Here is a 15,737-nt window from a genome sequence, read left to right on the forward strand (position 1 = left end):
TACCTCAGTCAAATAATTATATGTGCATGAACTTTTTGCAAAAAATATTAAAGATTACAAAATTGCAAAATATTTCTCAGTATGCAGGTTTGTTATTATTAATCTATACGATATAAAAAACAAAAAATTAACAAATTTCAAAATATTTTTTAAACTATAAAACAAAATTGAAGTTTAGGCTAATGGTAAATATTTATATGTGCATTTTACTATTTTTACCAGTAAAGCCTATACATTTGAGTTTAACTGAAATAAATTTTTATTTTAATAGTCAGTAGAATTGTCCTTATATTTTAAAACTAAATTAACTAAATTAATCAGAGAATTAACTACTGACTGTAGAATAGTTATGTAAATATTGGCAAATTCTTGCTTTATGGCTAATTTAAGGTGACGTACTGTCTCAAACTGCTTTCCGTTTTGGAAAACAGGAGCTGAGAGGTTCTCCCAGAGATCCTCAATAGGATTTAGGTTCGAAATCAATGCTGCACATTGTAATACCAGAATTTTCCGGTCGGTAAAGATGTTCTTCGTGTGGATTGAAGCGTTATCCTTTCGATATGTCCAGTTATATGCCATAAATATTGCCAGCAAATTGTATTAACTTGCTGTCCAAAAGATGTACATTGATATTAGCATTAATTTGAGTGATTATAAAACATGTAGATAGCTTTCCACAGCAGCAAAATGCAGCCCATGAAATAAAGGTACCGCTTTGCGAATCTCTCCAATATTTCTTGCAATGACCTGGGCCGACCAAATTTAATTTTTTTTTCGTCACTAAAGACTGTATTATGTCACTCATCGGCACAGACTTGGTATTTATTTGCAAACCTCAAATGTGCTTTATTGTGTATTTCTTTAGCGTTGGTTTAGATGCCTTGTAGGTATGTTTCAGAAACTGATTTTTATGTATAATTGGAAAAATTATATTTATTATGATTTGCTGTCTTAACAAGGTCCTTATTTGATTGCTGCTTATCAAGTCCGCAACTACTAGCCGTCGAATCATCCTTTCGCACCGATCATCAATGTTGTTTTTCGTTCGCTGCGTCGCACTACACCATAATTAGTGGGGTTTTTAAGAAATTTTGAGATACAGTTCCGATGTCGCTTTGGTCTAGAGCCATTTTGGAACCGCTTTTATGCATTCCAATAATTATTACTTGTTCCTCGGCTGATAAACTTGTACCACGAGGCATTTTAGGCTTAAAGTTAAATAAATGTAATCAAATTTTTAATAATTCATTAAGTTAATGCACCCACAATAATTTTGAATATAAATTTTAGCAAAAAAAGTTTTTGCTGCGACACTCTCAGTAAGAAAGATCCGCTAAACTGGTTTTGCACATATAAATATTTTCCATGCAATACCCAACTCACAAGAACATTCTTAATGTAACTTTACAACGAACGAGAAAAGTATGAAACAATTTTCGTTGCATAGTAACGGTAACATATCAACCTTTTATTCCACATTTACCGAAATCCAAAAAATTACAGTGAATAAGAAATATAAACAAATTGCTGAAATGCACATATAATTATTTGACTCGGGTATATAACATTAGGAACTAATGAAAAGAGCGGAATCAAACTTTACACAAGTACCTTATTTGAACTGTAGCTGTAGCGGAAAATTTTACGAAATCGGGCTATAACTTTTCAATGCCCTAGTTGTCGAACTTGAAGAAAACAGTGCTAAGCGAAATTTTTCATCGAAAATATCTCTAATTCCCTCAGATATTTCAATTTAATTCAGAGGGAATCTTTTTCTTCTCATAGTGTGCCTCAATGTTAAAATTATGGCGGGCTTTATACCGCATATATCGGTTAATATGTGAGATATCTTAGTAAAATGAAGTTAGCATATAGTCTTGGATATAGTGTACCTTGGTGGTGAAAATGAGTTAAATCGGTTCAGGAATTACCTCAGCCCTCATATACTATACTATAAGATGATTTTCGTTATTCTATTGCACTTTATACCGAATATATGGGTCAAATTGTAGGTTATCTTAATAAAATTACATCACAAAAATTGCGAGAATATAAAAGTTCGGTTGCACCCGTAATTAGCTTTTCCTTACTTGTTGTTTTGTTTTTATTCTAAACTACCGATTGATTTATGATTTCTTTATAACGTATCGTATGAATCTGTACTCAATTCTCTTTGTAAATTAATTATTTTGGTATTAATCTCTAAGAACAAGCTTAACAAATCGCAACGGAATACAATTGCGAAGTTGAAAAAAAATGAAATCAAGCAATAATGTAATTAAAGGCGCTACTTGAGTTAAACGGTAGTGCTGCTTAACGCCAACACCGGCTCCACACCACTTCTGTAGCTCGTAGCAGAATTCCGCTTTGTATGAGTGCTGAGTCAAGTAGCCAACTAAAGCATTAATTGCTTGTTTTCAATTATTGGCGCCCACTGTCTTGACTACGGAGAGTAGCCGAGCAAGCTACGGCAATTTGGTTAAAGCCAACAAGCCTCCAGAGCATGTGTTCACTCATGAAAAAAATTTGACTGCAAAGCTTGAATGCCTTTATCGCCACTTAGCGATCTTTGTCAAATAGTAGCGCCGTTTTTGGGCTGCTCACTTAACGCGGCAATTGTGCGCAACCGTACTTTGTTGCTAGCATTGTGGCATTTATTGACCATATCCGAGTTGTTAGTTGCTCGTGGCATATGTATAATGGTAGTAGACTTCATATACTCGTATATTCTTATGCGCATGTGCGACTTGGCACTACCAACGAGGGGGGACTTACAAAAGTTTCTTTGAAATTTCAAATTTTGTTGGTTCAAATTTCCTGAAAGGAATAATGTGATGTTTTGGCACCATTTATATATGCTTTGGGAATGAAATCTAAAGCATTTTTGACAGACAAATATACATCGGACTTAGATTAGTCATAGTAGGGCTTTATCTTAAAGAAAATCTCAAATGAAAAGTCTCTTTCAAATAGGATCAAAGTATTGCACAATTCCTTGAAAATCTGAATTTAACAACTTACGACGATTTTCTGATAGACTTAATAGCCAGACCTTCATGAGTACCCCTCCCGAAAACATATCTATATGTATTTGTAATCGTAAGTACATTGCAATGCAAACGCGCGTGTAATTGGCGCTTAAAACCAACGTTCAAGTAATTTGGTTGCTTACAAAAACCTCAACTACAGCACCTCTTTGGACCCCTGGCGCTTACTTTTGCCTCCTTTGCGTGCTGGTTTTCTCTATTTTTCGGTCTTATTCTTGTGGGTGCATTCGCAACGCGCTTGTTCGTGTTTGTATGCCAATCGAAAGCGCGTTGACATGCCACCAGGTAACAAATGTACTCCACTCGCCGCCAGGGGGCCTCCAACTTCCCTCGCCTCGCCTTTTTCGTGTGGATTTGAAAATTGTTTTCTTCACGCTACAAGAGCAGACAACCAAATTAAGTTATTGTTTTCGTTGAGCTTGTATTGTTTTCTTTTTATTTTTATTTTTAGAATTTTGTGAATCTCTCTTAGAGCGGAGTACATAATCGAGACAAAAATTTTGGTGACTGGCGATTAGTTGCACGGCTTCACTATAATAATATTTTGAATAATAAGTCAGTATATATGGGTCCGGTAAAGGTGACAGTTTCCTTTCAAAAATTGCAGATCGAGTTTGATTTTCAAATCTTTTTTGTTTCATCTTTTTCTCTTCTTCTTCTAAAAAACCCTTTGGGACGACTTCATTCATACATAATAGAATACATAATTCTGTGGAATCAATGAAATGAGTCCTCCTAAGCATCTCGAAGGTTCTCAGTATTTTCGTCGGAGCGTTAGAATGGCTGTCGTCTAAGTGACACTAGGTCTAGAGTCTTAGAAATTATTTGCATTGACCTCGTGGTGCTTCGTATAGCCGAAAATAACATAAACCTTATATGAGATCTACAGACCAGATGTCGAAGACTGTTGTCTTCATATATCCGACCCGAGCGCACTGGGGTGTCATTGTAGGCGTCCCCTAAATTATGTAGTTAGTGAATATTCTCAACCGTTTCAAGAAGCGCACCAACAACTGAACCCATTATATCTGAAAGCACGCAGATTTATTACAAAACTTTACCCTTCAATAGGTTTATGATAACGATCACCTGTCCTATATGTGTCCCGTAGTGACTAAAATCCAGTTAACAGATAAATCATAACAAAACTCTACCTAACTTTCGGGTATTATTTCTTAGAGGCTCTATTTAATGCAATTTAGCCCCAGTTCCACACAAAGCAAAAAAAAAAAATAAAAAAAAAACGAAAACAGCAATCCCCACTAATGCAATCAATTCAAAATAAAATCCCATTAGCTTAACTTATCTGTTATTTTGTCTTCCGCAGAAGCAAAATTGTCCGTCGAACACGATTTTGCTTGCAAACAATGCAATTTTGGCGCGTAATCAGCCACACTTCATCGGCCAATCGACGAGATCACCCGCTCGCGGTAATGATGTCGCTAAATGTTGCATCTTATTTAAGTGCGGCGACCAAGGCAACGCACATATTTGTCATTTCATTGGCTGCTGGAGTTGGTATGAAACAATAAAGTAACAACAAAGCACACTGGCATTGCAAGTGAGTCATGCGGCCAAAGATCGAGCCCAAAAGGCCCAAAAATACCTAAGGAACGCATACGACGACCAGCAAGTTGGTATAAGGGGGAATCCTTAAGCGCGCACCACAGCCGAGTTGACTTAGTCAAATCGTCCAAAAGATCGTTCGGCTGATGGCGAGTGAAAAGCGCGCTTAATTAGATGCGCGCGATACAGCTAAGACAAGGAAGCTGGCAAGACAAGAAAACGGCGAAACATACACACTCAGTGCCGTTCCGAATTCTGTTGTCTGGCGTCTGCGGTGAGTAAAAAAATAAGTTGCTACATACAAGCTCATGATCTCCAAAAGCTCATTTTACGTCCTACGTACTACATGGAGTACACCCAAAAGAGCTGGGAACTCTCTGGACAGCCAGCCACGCGCCGCTTGCTTCGCTTAACTAACCCAATCGGTGAATTCCACAGAAAGCAATGAAACAATACCGTTTCGAACGATCGTCGCCGATCCTGCTGCATTCGTTGTGCTGCTCTTTTTTTATCATTGCAACTCTTCGTGGTACTTTCATCGTCTGGCGGCGTTGGCTTATGGGCTCATCTGCTTTTTGAACTGTGTGTCTGGTACATCTTGTTTACAACATGTTCCATGTTCGCTATGTTGGGCACGAATGCGGTACCCGATTTAATTGAATCTTGCAACGAAACTATGGTGACGCCACCACACACACATAGATACACGTCCAAACAGACACAGGGTGTGATTGTTAATGACATACTTTGCATTCCAGAAGGCAGATTGGCCCAGCAATGCATCCACGCCAAGTCGTTGGGCAATTGTTATCTCTTTACTTATTTGCCTAAATGAGCCTGTGCTTGGGGATGCCTAAGCAGAATAACTGCAGTGTCGAAATTGTGGAGTTCGCTTTGTGTATCTCCAAATTCGAGTTCGAAAGTAAATATTTCGGCGAGAATTTCGGCCCAAAACCGTCTAAATCTGATGTAATACGATTTGCATTCTCGTATCCTCTTTTTTCCTTAGAGTCTCACTCGTGAGCTCATTTCCCTCACCTCACAATCGAGATTACAACATCGGATAAGCGCCTCCGTGGACAATTTCAATAATCATTTGCCCGTCTACAGATATTTACAAATGTAACTAAGTGGTAGATAAATAAATTGTATGTATGGAGACGTAGAAGTTTGGTATTTGAGATATGAACGCAAATAATGTGCTGCTTATTAGGGAGAAAATAAGCGAGTCTGGCACAAATGAGCTGCTGATCTTACACGGTTTGATAAACTTACAAGCTTGTGCATAATTGAACTCAGAAGGATCACGTGCTTTGTAGGTTGAATGACCTTCTGAAATACTGGACGGTACGAGAGACATATGTTTGAGCGAAAGCTTATTGGGATTTGCTTTTCTTAGAAAATTACTACTAATTCCTAAAAAAAGGACTTAGCCATGAAACAAAAAAGGCTGGAAATCTTTCAAACTAGATGGGAGGAGGGATATATGCTTCAGCGAAGGCTTATTAAGTTTTGTTTTTCTCAGGAACAGGTTTATGGAATCAGTGCACCATCAAACGGAACTGCATTGCTTTTAAGATCATCGAAAGAGTAATAGACCTTACAGTACGGCTTATCGGCCTCCTTTCCTCTGTTTGTAAACTGCGAATTAACTTAATTGTAATTATGGAGTTGCAAAATGTGTTCGAAGTCGAAATGAATCATTGATTTAACAGAGCACTCTGAAACACAGACGAATATAGAATCTATGGTTCAGCGACAAGATAACCACAGAATTAGGTAGTGAGACTACTGAAATTGAAAGTCTTCGATCCCGGGGAGAGTTGAATGAAGGCTAGATCATCGGGTTTTCGGGTTTTACATACTAAAAGAAGTTTTACGCAGAGCATTTCGAAGGCATCTGTCCAGGAAGATGCTTTGTTGTTTTAACAAACTTTCTGTGAACTGCAGAGTTGAAAGGTCTATCCTTTTTTCTCTCGAAAACCTCAAGAGCTTCCTCAACGCTTGTAGGGTATATCCAAGCTTCTTTGTCATATAAAATGGAAAGATTTTGGAGTGATAGAACTTTTCTTGCTCAATATCGAAGACTGATTTAAAAATTTAAGAAGACATTCCTCTTCGGGACACTAATCGCCAAGTCATGATCATTGAAACTAAATAATTCACAACCGATCGATTGAAATGTATGAAACTTTTTGAATAGTTAATCATACGATGTCGTGATTTCCGTTTCATTGGCAGTTTGATCACTTTTTTGATGGTTCTCTGAAAGCTAGAAACCATAATAACAACGATATCATACAATATTAGCCCGAACGAGTCTAATTGATGCCTTCATCATTTACTACAAAGTAGTATTGTAGTTTTGTCGATTTGATTGTTATTATCGAATTCAGAAATAAAAATCTTTCGAAGAGATTCAAAAGGAAATGCCGCTTAAAGAAAAGTGCATATAAATGTTACAGTTTATAAACAAAATGGTAATCACGTAATTGTAATAAAAGATGTTTTAATTACCTCAGTTAATGGGGGAGCGCTACAATCGGTCGTCACTAATGACAGATGGCACAAAGTGTCATACAGTTGGAGGACTTACTATGCCAATGCGTCGCCTATTAACCTTAAACTTTAAGGCTTAAAGTGTGGACATATGAGATCATTCTCCTTATCCTTATGGATATAACGATATCTCAAAAATGAAAGAATACTCATTCAACGACCCTAAAGTCACTCAGTTCAAAAATCATCCCAACTATTCGTGGATTTTTGTAGTGTGTACTCAGCTGTCCAACTTACCGGAGTGTAGTGCTCCTCGTGTCGCTTCGCCTGCTCGTGTGTTTAAATAAATTTATTAGAGTCATTTGATTTGTTTATTTGTGTCTAAACATTTTTAATGGCAACAATAATAATTAAAATGTGCCCACGCTGGGTGGCACAAATGCTAAGACCACTATAATATGGACCGTGCACATTGCATGCCGCCAATTGAGTGTGTACACATGTGTACGTACTTACATATAGTTCCTTATATATACATACACTTGTGTGATACTTGCATTTACTTGTGGAAAAATAGGGTGGTTGCCATGGTTTTTCCAAAATGTAATCGACAAAATTTTTCGTTATATATTTTATAGTATTTTTACGGCTCTGAGGAAACTATTTGATCACTTAATTAAAAATCAAAATAAATTAAGCAAATAATATATATTTATCGATAACACTTTGTTGTTAATTTTATATCATTTAGAGAAGCCGAGTGTGTTGAATGTGTTGGTAACACTCGTTAGTCTACAGAAATCACTTAAAAAGAGAGATTCTTCGGCGGCCTCGGCAGTTAATATTAAATATTTGAACGTATTTTTGACCAGATTTTAATCAAACAGATGTTCTGACGTATTCTTGAAACAATTCTTCGAAATTACATTAAGCAAAGTTTTTTTGTATAAGATCGAACCTGATTCTTCTAAATTGATTGTTGTTTTAAACCAAAGATTGTTCTATAAAAGAAAACTCTCCATTTACTTTATAAAAAGTTGTTTAAATGGAATGGTTCCCAAACTTTTTCGACTCGAGCTCTTTATTGAGAGAAAGACCTTTCTCTAACATTAGTAAGTATTGCATCACTAACATGGCCTTCGCCGTCATTCGGAGGAGGAGGACAGCCAGTGAGCATAGCATAGGATTATGAGTTCTTACTAAAGTCTTGTGTCTATTCTCTTTTGGAATTCTACACTAAATATCTTTAGGACACTACTGAAAATTCCTTCCAAGCCAAAAATAATAAAAAGTTTCCACATTTTGAGGGAGTAGAAAGACACACACGACGATTTTTGTTGATGTTGTCTTTCAGATTTTCAGGAACCTGCTACCACGCTAACTGCAGGTCGTTCTAAAAAGACAGTTTTGCTTTCGAGGATTTCAAATTTGCATTCGAAAATTTTTAAGTATTTCGAGGATGTAGAAAATGGCGGACTTTCTTCAACATTGTTATTCCTAAAGACGGTACACTGTTTTCTTATTGAAAGATGACTCGAAGCGATATTCTTTAGTGGAACAGCTTAAAGAAAAATCATGTACTCTTAATCTCTTTAACCGACATTCTAAGTCAGGGTGTCATTTATTTTTCTGAAATTCTACAGATCACCCTAGTAGCAATGCTCGGCCGAATAAGTTGTCAGCAAAGTCAATATGATTGCTATTGTTGTTGTTGTTGTTGTTGTTGTTGTTGTTGCTGTTAAATATCAACGTTTGAGTTGCAGTGCCTTCATTTCAATGAGTTATGACTTCACGCAGCTATAAAACGGATTTTGTTGTTGCCAAGTACATATATATGTATATACATGAATTATGTTGTACTTGCTGTTGTCGTTGTCGTTGTTGTTGTTGCAATGCGCATTGCAATAAAAGTGAAATTTTATTTGTTGGTGATTTAATTAAAATGCGCGTTAGGACACAAAACAAAAAAAAACATAAAAACAACAACAACAAATCAATGCAATGCAGTTGAGCAGCCGTTCAACGGCAGGTTGAGACCTATGTAGTGAGGGGGGATGTGAGGAGTGCGCGTCAACCGTGTGGCGGATGTTTGGCAGCATTTGTTTGCTTTTGTCGCGTCGCCTATTGCCAGCGGCTTTGTTACATATTAATGGTTGTTGTTGTATTTTACTGTAGCTGTATTCTAATTGTTGGCGTTGTTGTTGCAACAGTGAAAGTGTTAGCTTTAGGAAAACTGCCACGTGCTTCGCAAATACAAACCATCCACGCTCCCTCAACGCTTTGACCGCAAGTTTGGAAAATATGCTGCAGCCAACAACAACAGCCGGCGGCATAACTAAAACACATACAACGCTTACTGTGAGGTCCAGCGTCAGCGTGAGGAACGACTATATAGTCGAACGCTTGCTTATTTTCTATTTTTTATATTTGTTGCTGCTCACTTGCATTTTTCTAAACTATAACGGTATGTAAGCATGTGTTCCGCATGAAGTGCTTATATGTGTGTATGTGTTTGTGTCGCTTTTAATTTTTTTGTTTATTATTGCTTTTTAACCGTTTTACGACTTACTAAACGTGGCGCTATGCCCCAAAACTTTATTACCAACCCAGCTCATCATCCTCATCATCATATTCGCTGCGCGCTTAACGCCAGCCGCGTCACCACAATCTCTAATACAAAACTGTTGCCCAGCCACCGCCGCCAATATGGTGCTTATGAATATTCATATATGAGTATGTATGTTCGTCTGTCTGTCTGCCTGTCTGCCTGAATATCTTAGTGTTGGCTTCACAGCTTTGCTGCCTATTAAAAATGCTCAAATTAGAGTATAGTAGCTGTGCGTTTAACGACTTGTTTATTTCATCATCTCAGCCATTTTCGCTGATTTATTACATTTATAATTTTTCAATAATTTCTCGTAATTGTTTGTTTTCTTAAAGGATTGAAGAATGTCTGTGGTCATTTTCATTCATTAAAATGAACGAAATGAGCTAATTACGTTGTTTTCTCGCTCCAATGTGTGTGTTTTTATATTCACCATTTCATCACAAAATTTTTAATTTCCTCAAGATTATATGGTTCCAAGCAAAATTTAGCATATGTATGTATGTATGTATCTACTATAAATATGTATTAACAGAAAAATTCCTGAAATGAATGAACTCATCGTTGTGTTCTTTCAAAGACTGGATCGCTTATACGAGGGTTGAGGGTCAAGAGAAACTCGACGAGGCACCCGTACTATCTTAAATAGAATACGCAATGGAATCGTAATCTATCAAATACTTGCTAGTAAACTAGGTACATTTCTTGGTTAGGATGATCCCCTTAAGGGGTTAGGGGTAGTCAGAGACACGATAAAATGACAATTTTCGGTATTTTGTTTTAGCTATTAAATCATGTTATGTTACAAAAGTAATAATATGGCATTATTACACAATGTTTAGACTCGAAGTCACTGAAATTTGATACAAAAAATATAATTTCCAAAGTTATAGCTGTTAGTGTTGACCGCATTTCAAAAAAGGTCTTTGCGGTAGCAATAATAAGTCAATCATAAGTCCTTGTGAATTCATCTAATATCAATCGGGTAAGAAAAATTTGTTTTATAAATAGATAATCCTGGGACGGATCGAAGTTTTTTCTTTTTTTCCAAAAATTAACAAAAAATGGCGGCCTCAGGAAATTTTTTTTTCTGGATTTTCGGGAAAAAATTAACAGTTGATTGGTCTTAAAACATCGCAATTAAAAAAAACTTCTCTCCGGCTCAGGATTACTATATATTTTAAAAACTGTAGAAATTTCATTAAAATCTACTGAACGGCTTTCGAGTTACAGTTGTCATCAGTTCAAAAAACACAGTTTTGAGAAAAACGTATTTATAGTTTCACACCAGCGTTTTGGAGTACCCGAACGCTCTTTCTTATTTGTCGAATAACTCGAAAAGTAATTATCGGATCAACTTCAAATTTTCAGCGAATATTTTTAAGATATTACACTTAACGAAAATGCAAAAAAACACAAAATTTATTTTTTGAAAATCCTGACTACCCCTTAAGGAGTTACATCTAGTTAGGAGGCTTAAAAAGTTAACGTATTCAAACATTTTTCCTGAGAATTCATCTAAATTTATTATTTTAAGAATTTGTACACATATTAGGGGAACTTCAAAGAGTATTGAATAATTTTTTTATTTGTAAAAATAACAGTTTTTGAAGCTGCTACAGCAAATCTCCAGGAACTCCTCCAAAAAAAAAACATTTGTGCACTATATCTCTGAATCATCTGAAATTAAAAAATAAAACTGATTTTGTTAATGTAATTTATAATCTTGTAATTACTCGATAAACAATAATAAAATAGACTATAAATAAAAAAAATTAAATTCTAATAGATGTGACCCCTTAATAAGTCTTTTAGTTAGTTAGTTAGTTCGTTCCAGATCTTATAAACGATGTTGACAAAGTTTTCAAGAACCACGACCATTGTTTAATCAGAATCATTGTCAATAAATCCATACATTTTAGAAACCATAGAAATTGCAGAACACTCTTCTATTGAGAATAGTTTCAGTAAGTTGCTCGTTCCTACGACCATAGCGTCGAGATCTGTCATTACATCAGCTTCAGAAGCTCAGAAGGCTTGTGATAAAGAACAAATTGCATTCTTACGCTCGTACAATAAGTGTATCTCGTCCAATGCCTATCTAATAAGACGAAATCATAAGCAATCCAATTGGTTTTAAGTGAGGGCAGTAAGAGATAAGCCTACTTCAATTGCCACTACTTCATTGATTTGATGTTTCTATTGAGTTTTTATTTGCCTATTGACGTATAGACCCAGAAATAGTACGGCCGGCGTTTTTGGTTCGAAGAAAGCGACGACTGTCCTAAACAGATTCACAAGTATTGATCTAAAACGACTACCGAATTATTAGACCGATTCAACGCCAAAATGCAGAAAAAACTACTTCATTTAGCGAAGAAAAAAGTGATCTTACACTATGGCAATGCATCGGTGAATACATCCTTGGACTGCTGCTTCCTCTACCGTATTCTCCAAATTTGATCACTTGCGACTTCGACATGAAAAAGTCACTTGCAGCAGAAATTTTAATCGATTCGGAAGCTAATTGCCGCCACGGAGACCTTCAGGAAATATAGCTTACAAATGATACAAATGAAAGAAGTTGGAATCAAGTGGATCAAGCTGAAAGTAGACGATGTTAGGAAATAAATAGATAGTAGGCTAAATACTATGTTGGAAATGAAACATTCTTTTTTCGAGTATCAACTCCCATTATTCCGATCTTAAATATAGCCTCGAAGGACCAAACTAGCGTGAAACGCCGAATCTATAATTACATCTTAAGAGGATCATTGACAGATTTACGGAATATAATATTAAGAAGAAATAAACCAAATTTAACGATTGTATTATGATCGAACAATCGAACACCTTGAGTTCAAAATCGCTCCTTTGAAGGGAATGTATTTGGTGAGTTGGAGAAATTAAAATAAAAATCAAAGTTAATTAAAAGCTTTGTAACGCCACACAATCAGCATGCAAGCGCATTAATATGTGATGTGGTGTATTTACGATGTTTGCTTATGTTTTTGTAGCAATTATTACAGATGCACCGAAGCGTGTTGACGACGACACAGCAGGCGAATTGTCGCTCAAAGTAGTATAAAAAAAAAAACAAAGAGTGAAAATAAACAAACGAACTGTTGGTCGTCGCCGCATTGCCACACGGAAATGACGTTGCTTCACTTGCTGCATGTTGCATGATGTATTTCCATGCTCAACTCGGCAGGATTATTTACGATCCACCAATGCAAACCAACTGCAGCCATCAGCAGCAGCAGCAAGCTCAACAACAGCTATAACAAAATATCCACAAATGTTCGAACGGTATCGATCACGGCAACGTTTTGTGGCGATTGATTGTTGTTTGTTGCTCTTTATGACTCGGCGGCGCATAAATTCCCGCCGCTTCGACGTCATCACTTAAAAGTCAAACGGTGCGATTAACAGATACGTTAATATTATGATAGTGGAAATCTTCTGCAGCGTCGTCTTTTATGAGCTATTTATGAGTAGGTACATCGTGAGGTTAAATCCGTTGTGTTGTCTTCAACTCATGACTTTTAACAGTACTTCGGTCAACGTCGGGTTGCTCATGTATCTTGTTTTATTTATTTCAGTCTTACTGTCTTTTATGCCGCTCTGCATGCTGACCTTCTGACGAAAACTTAACAATTTGCCAATTAGTCCCCCGCAATGAGCGTCGTAGACTCAACATAATTTACATATTTACAGAACTCAATAAGGGCGCTAAAATATATTACAGAAAAAGCTTTGATGACTGCTGTTGTTGAACGAATTCACCTGTATTAGTACTTAAGATTTTAGTACTTTAAAATCTGAATGAGAGCATTGATTGGGCCAATAAGTATTTACCCAATGGTACATTCTCGTAAACGGTCGTGGTCGCTTATTGTTTTTTTCAATGAATCACGACCAGGTGTCCTGAAAACAAGGGTCAAAACGCAGAACTCGTATTGACAGACCATAGATTGATGTTACGCCGCAGCCAAAAGACCGCATGGATTATATTCATCGCATATAATAGACTGAAACTGTCTCGAGTACCTGTACATATCAGTGACCAAGGCATAGTCGAAACAGGCCCGAAGAAAAAAATATGGCGGTCATCGTTTTCAAAATGTCACACAATTTATTCAACAACTAACAGGAGGTCTGATCTCTGCTATGCTGATTTTTTGAGGTGCAACTGCTGAACTCTTGTTATTGGCAGACCAAAGATTGAGCTTACGCGAGATAGATATAGGAAAAACCGCATGGATCATATCCTGCGTGTAATGATAGACCTGAAAAACTGTCTCGAGTGACACACCAGAGACCAAGGAACTGTCGAAACAATGAAAATGTCGGGCGACCCGGCCCGTTTCCTGGAAGTCACGAACTGTATTCTACATCGACTAAATGGAAGACAAAATGATCGTAGGAGCTCTACTTTGCCGAATTATTAAACCCATTTAATACCTAATTGCATAAAAAAATCCCGACTCCGCCATCGCCTCAAAAAAATTGATCGAGGTGTACTACGAGCCGCTGTCCCATTCACCATATTCCCCAGATCGTGTAATTTGTTTGTCAAACATACCGGACAGAAATTTGAACCGGACGAAGACTTCATCGTCGCCATAAAAAGGTTTGGGAGATGTCTTTTTGTTAGTATGTTAGTTTTTATTAGACCCCGATCTATAAACTATACTTTTGTGAAACATTTCATTAAATGTCTAATATATAATTGTAGGTACTAACATCTTTTGGTGAGACCATCTAGTTTTGTATAGACGCCTTTGGGTACTTGACTTCTATTGAATTTTGGTTTGATATAAACAATTTTAAATCATTTACCTCATGCGATTAATTTCACTATATTCCTTTGTTAATTCCCATGCAACAATTCGCACAATTCTCGCATTACATAAGTTCTCGTATTTGTGCAATTGTCAGGCGTGATTTGTGCGATACCCTTCAACAGCGTCGAATTGCTTTGCGTGCCAATATTTCAACGAGATGTCAGCACAGTGTTTCACAGTGGGACATCAATTTCTGCTACAACATTTCAACAGCCAACAACTGTGACGGCCGGCAAGCAGAACTCTCAATTCTACAAGTCTACTAAGCGTACGCCTTAAAAGCTTGTTTCAATACGTGTGTGTATGGGGAGCTCGACTCGAGTGCAGCGAGCTGCGTGTGGTGCGTGTGCGCACGCGTATAACTTCACAACAAATTAACAGCAAAATGCCTTTGACTGATAATTCAATTTTAGTTACATACGTACATATACAACATGTGTTTGTGTTTTCATTCGGAAATGTATTAAATCGAAAGAATTTTATTGTGTGAATCGGCAGTATTTCTATAATTTTAAGGAATATTTAACTTCTTTTCATGTTCTCGTTAAAGGGTGTTTCAAAAATCAGTGGGTTTTTTATTTAAATAAGCAGTTATGGAATTGAATTTTTTTGGGTTAAGAAATCAAATACTTCATAAATAATATAATTTTCCAACTTCTCTATTTTTTGACCACAACAAATAGTCCAAATCAACTGTAATTCCATACATTGTACAAAATAAGATCTTAAATATATTATAAAATAAAAATGATAATTTTTTTGGCATATGGCTAACCTATTCCATCATTGTCGCAAGTCCAAGCGAGACTTAAGAGAGGCTTATCTAATAAACTTTGATTTTCTTGCACCTACTAACCAATATTTATCTGGAAGACCAGTAGTACTCTATGTTCGTTTGATGACTGAATTCATTTCGTATCTTTGTGTAAAATAAGTTCCAAGAAATAGCCAATTCTGGTTTGGTTGAAAATGGTCAAGAAGAGCAAGAGCTCAGGTCTGTAACATTCGATTTTGTGTCATTATTCCGTGAAATTTTGATTTTAAATATTCCTCGAAGTCCATCACATCATTTAAACCACTTACTCCACCAAGCTATTTTGACATCTGTGGAGAAATGAGCATTACTCTAGACTCTAGAGAATAGCTTGGGGAAGTTTCTCTAAATACTACAAT

Source organism: Zeugodacus cucurbitae, chromosome 3, assembly GCF_028554725.1.
Source record: "Zeugodacus cucurbitae isolate PBARC_wt_2022May chromosome 3, idZeuCucr1.2, whole genome shotgun sequence".
Taxonomy (NCBI): Eukaryota; Metazoa; Arthropoda; class Insecta; order Diptera; family Tephritidae; genus Zeugodacus; species Zeugodacus cucurbitae.